The sequence below is a fragment of the Lactuca saligna genome, chromosome 4 (genome assembly GCF_052625555.1).
Source record: "Lactuca saligna cultivar CGN05327 chromosome 4, ASM5262555v1, whole genome shotgun sequence".
Lineage (NCBI taxonomy): Eukaryota > Viridiplantae > Streptophyta > Magnoliopsida > Asterales > Asteraceae > Lactuca > Lactuca saligna.
The window spans coordinates 195,809,938-195,815,669 of NC_136420.1; positions in this window are offsets into that span (position 1 = coordinate 195,809,938).

Sequence of the window (5,732 nt, forward strand, 5' to 3'; positions counted from 1 at the left end):
AACTATGATATGCGTAGCTTAAGTTATGCAATACGTATCTTATTGAAACCGTGATCTGATTTCAGCATCTATGCCTTACGTAGCTTGTGTATGCCATAACCCAAACTTCTAATTAACCTTCAAACAACCATAAACTCTTCGTTTCAAGTCAGTTTTCGGCATTCTTTATATGCATATAAAGATATTGAAGAGCCCCATAATCTTAGCTAGTTAATTTTTGTGAGAACCCGAAATTTCCATTCATTACAACCATATCCAGTCAATAGAAGTTAGAACAGTTACAGTAAATTTCCATACTTTTGGGGTAAAAGTTTAAGTATTTCAGGTTTACACTTTAGGAGATATCAGGAGAGTGGATGCACTTGGGTATTGTGCAACTCTGTTATTCCAAAACTCTATTATATTAGAGTTCATTGCGTGAATAAAATATTTTCTGCCAAAAATCCCAGGACTATATATAGGATTCTGAGCCATATTTATGTTGTAATAGTATCTAAGGCTGCAACTATATTAAGCAAGTATTTGACCCGATTGTGCATGGTCCTTTTAGGTTGCCTTCACCATAGCAACTTGACAAGATGATTTATAATTTGAGAAGAAATATTATTAATATATTATGAGAATAATATAAGGAATAATAATATTGTTATTTGATTAATATAAGTCATAAATTAATTAGGAATTAATTTGGTGACTTAAGGAGATTAATTAAATAGAAAGGCATAAACTGTCAAGTGTATGATAGTTGTACTTTGGGCTATAATCCCTTAAGGATAAAGGGGGACGGTTTTGAGGACTTTGGATAGACCTTGAAATCGTCCAAGGCTTATCATTAGGGTATTGGATTCCTTAGGGCCTAAGTTATCCAATTAGGGTTTAAGGGTGAAACCCTAGGAGCCTTGCAAGTATAAATAGACCCAAGGGGTTGATGAAATCGGCATTCTTGCCTTTAGAAGAACCCTGTCCGATTTCTAGCACCCTCCCCTTTCTCTCCAATCATCCTCTTGCTAGTTGGTGTTTGTAAGCCATTAGAGGAGTGACAATTGTGACTCTAAGCTCCAAGGACAAGAAGATTCAAGCAAGCAACTTAAGGTAATCTTCTAGATCTGTTTTTATTATGTTATTACCTAGATCTATTGTTCAAAAGTCTTTGATACAATGCATGTTCAATTAGAGAAACCTAGATCCAAGCATTAGGGTTTGTATGTGCACATAGGAATTTTCATATGGCTAAAACCCATCAGTGGTATCAGAGCCTAGATTGGTTTCTATTGAATTGTTGCATTGGTTGCTTGTTTGATGCTTGCAAAATTCGAATTTTGACACTTTGCCTGATGAACTCGGCGAGTCCCAATGTGGACTCAGCAAGTAGGCTCAACTCGGTGAGTCCATTGTGGTACTCGGCGAGTTCGAGCGTCAGAAAGAGCTAATTTCGGAATTTCTTGTTGTTTATCTTTTGGATACTTACCTTAATCATGTTAGGTCAATATAAATCCGATTTTAAGATATATTTGAGTATATTCTTGACCTAATTGAAGATATTTATCAATTAATCAAATATTAATTTCCTTATGTGATAATTGATTAATTATTTTAATTAAATTGGTACATTGTTTTGCAAGAAATAATTAAATAAATCAAATATGGATAATTATGTGATTAAATGTTAATTTAGATTATTTGTTATTTGATCCCCTATTTTTTTAAAATTTTAAAACTTGCCCTCAAGTTTTGAAATTTATGTTTTGTGATTAAAAGTTTAATTTAGACAATTTAAATTTCAAACCCTAGAATTTTACAAGTTTACTATTCAACCCTATACTAATATAATATTACAAGGTTAATATATATATATATATATATATATATATATATATATATATATATAATTAAAATGCTAGTCTTACCGTTAGTAGGCCTCATTCACGAAGCCGGTCTATAAGATGGGTATAAGGTTGCTGCCTATAAAATGGCGCTTAATGAGTGTACACTCACACCCACCGCTTGCTTGATCGGTGGAGGGTCGTTAGCCGAATGGGTAGGATAGGGCAACCTCATCTCCTCATTAAAAGTATAATATGAAATACAAAGTAACTACATGTTTTTCAAAAATTCAGAATCCTAGTTACTTTAGGAAAATTTAATTGATGCAATCCCATGAAATTACACTTTGCACCCTTGCTAAGAAGTTAGTGGAGCGTGTGTGGTTTACCGACACACTAATTGGTTCTGAGCAAAGGTGGAAAAGGGTGATTCATTGCTTATCATTGTTCGATGGAGCGTGCGTGGTTTACCGTCACATCGAATAGGTGATTGTTACAATGAAGGCACCATGTGAATTTGCATGGTAATTCACACCCACTTTGTGATCCTCGGTATCCCAGTCACAAACGAGAGGGGCATATCGAGATTTAAACCTGCCATTGAAAAGATTCAATGAATCTCATCTAAACCTAGGAATTCTCAATACGTTTAGACATAAAGTTATGTTTTTATGGTGGAGAATTAGTGAATCGTCATTCACTTACCTTCAAATTGTTTGCATGTTAGATTACGGCATCCCTTTTCTAATATGTAAATATTGTTGTTGGATCTTAGCCCTAATTTTTCTTGGGTAATAATTAGGTATTCAAATTCTAATCTATCTTTGTCCTTTCTATTTGTAGATGTCGAATGCGAACAACGCTGCTGCTAGCTCGTTCACATTGATGAGCCTTTACCAAAAGGTGACTTTCGATGGGACGAACTTTAGCAAATGGATAAGATACATTCGCACAATTGCTCGCTACGAGGACAAGTAGTATGTCCTCGATGAAAAGCTCGAGAAGATAAATCCAGAAATTGCTACTCCGGCTGAAATCACCGCTTTTGAAACTCATGAGCGTGATGCAACGAAGGTTCATTGCATCATGATAGCCACTATGAACTCCGAATTCCAAAAGTCCTATGGGGACATGTATCCGTACGAAATGCACCAAGACTTGTTGGATAGATACCACCAAAACGCGAGGCAGGAACGTTACGAGATCTTCACTAACATGATCTCCGTCAAAATGGGTCATGGGGAATCTCTAATTGTGCACCTGCAAAAGATGCAAAGGTATGTCGATCTTCTTCGTAAGTTGAATGTTGACTTTAGGGAAGACTTGGCAATCGACTCGGTGCTTCACTCCTTGCCTCAGTGTTACAACCAATTTAGGATGACCTACCACATGAACAAAGAAGAGGTACCCTAAGTAAGCTCCAAGGTCTCCTTAGAGTTGCTGAGAGCAAACTCAAGGACAAGTGTGTTGCACCAACTCCCAATCCACCCACTGCTCCTGTTTTGGCCATTGGGCAAGGAAGAGGCAAGAAGAGGAAGGCTCCGTCTAAGAGACACCGCAAGGGAAAGTCCAGAGATGGTTCCTCTTCTAGTGGGACCAAAGTTGTTCCTGCTAAGCCTAACCCTAACACAAAGGAGGCAGAGTGCCACCATTTCCACAAAATAGGGCATTGGAAGAGAAGCTGCCCAGAGTACCTACAAGCTATCAAGGAAGGAAAGATCAAGGCGTCTTTTGCAAGTATTTATACAATTAAATCTAATGATTCATCTCATGCTATTTCTTGTGTCCTCGATACCGGTTGTGGTTACCACATTTGTTCTGAATTGCAAGGACTAAGAAGAAATAGGGATGTGGAGCATGGAAGAATAAATATAATCACGGGGAACAAAAGATCATCCCCTGTAACCAAGATTGGAGTGTATTCTCTAGTGCTTAGGAATGGTTTATATTTAGATTTGAACAATTGTTGCTATTTGCAAGAAATGGCAAGAAACATCATTTCATTTCATGGTTTGTTTAGACAAGGATTTAGATTTTCTTTTAATAATGAGAATGGTTCTATTTGTTCTTATCTGAATGGTGTCTTATATTTTGAAGCAACACCATGTAATGGAATTTATGAAACTGTTATGATTGTAGATAACCTAGTAAATGATGTTTTATGCATGGATTCTTCCAATAGTATGGATAAACCATCCTTGTGGCATTGTCATCTTGGACATGTCAACAAGAAGCGCATAGCCCAACTCCAAAGGGATGGAGTGTTCGAGTCATTCGAACTTAGGGAAGATGACACATGCGAGTCTTGTTTTCTTGGGAAGATGACCAAGTCACCCTTCGCTAGTACATGTGAAAGGGGTGAAGGTATATTGGACCTCATACATTTGATGTATGTGGACCATTTAGATCAACCACAAGGGATGGGAACTGCTTCTATGTGACTTTTACCAGTGACTATAGTAGATATGGGTCTATCTACTTAATCAAGCAAAAGTCAGAAACATTTGAGAAGTTCAAAGAGTTCAAGAATGAAGTGGAGAATCAATTGGGCAGGAAAATCAAGATGCTTCGATCCGATCAAGGAGGAGAGTACCTAAGTCTTGAATTCCACGACTATCTCAAGGAGTGTGGAATAGTTTCATAATTGATGCCACCTAGGACACCGCAGTTGAATGGTGTGGCAGAAAGGCGTAATCGAACCTTGTTAGACGTGGTCCGCTCTATGATGAGTCGTGCTTTACTACCTATCTCATTCTGGGGGTATGCCTTAGAGATTGCCGCCTATATCCTTAAATGAGTCCCTACTAAGAAGGTTGCCAAAACACCTCACGAGATGTGGACAGGTAAAGCTTCCTCGTTAGCACATATCAAGGTTTGGGGTTGTGAGGCTTTCGTAAGACGAGATATTCACAACAAGCTCGAACGTCGTAATGAGCGATGCATTTTCATTGGCTACCCGCAGAAATCCTTTGGATATCTCTTCTATAGACCGAAGGACAATGTTGTCTTTGTTGCGAGGAGAGGAGTTTTCCGAGAGCGAGAACTCGTAAGCCAAGGAAACAATGGGAGGCAACTCAAACTTGAAGAGATTCAAGAGTCTATAGATGAAGGAACCTCTACTGCTGGCACTCAACTCGAGGAGGAAACTCCGGTTGAACCGATTGACGAATCCTTACCTCTTAGACGTTCCGAAAGAGTTAGAGTTCAACCCCAGTTTTATGGTTTTCATATTACTACCGAAGGGGACACGTATAATAGTGATGGTACACTAATAAATCTAGATGAACCTAATAGCTATAAGGAAGCCATGGCAGGCCCGGAGTTTGCAAAATGGAAAGAGGCAATGGACAGCGAGATCCAATCCATGTATGACAACCAAGTTTGGAATTTGGTTGATAATGTGCCCGGACGTAAGACCGTTGGGTGCAAATGGATCTTCAAGAAGAAGAACGACGTGGATGGAAACGTACACACATATAATGCGCGATTGGTTGTGAAGGGCTTTACTCAAACTCCCGGAGTTGACTATGATGAGACCTTCTCACCAGTTGCGAAAATAAAGTCTATTAGAGTGATGCTAGCTATTGCCGCATTTCATGATTATGAGATTTGGCAAATAGATGTCAAGATCGCTTTCCTTAACTGGAAATTGGCTAAGGATGTTTACATGGCTCAGCTAGAGGGTTTTGTTGACCACTTTCCTTAACTGGAAATTTGCTTCGATGAGAAAGTCAAAGAGTTTGGATTTGTACGAAGCGAAGATGAACCATGTGTATATGTCAAAGCTAGTAGGAGTATAGTCAGCTTTCTCGTTTTGTATGTCGATGACATACTGCTCATAGGAAACGACATCCCGACACTGCAGGAGGTTAAGTCCTGGCTCGAGAAGTGCTTCGCTACGAAGGACCT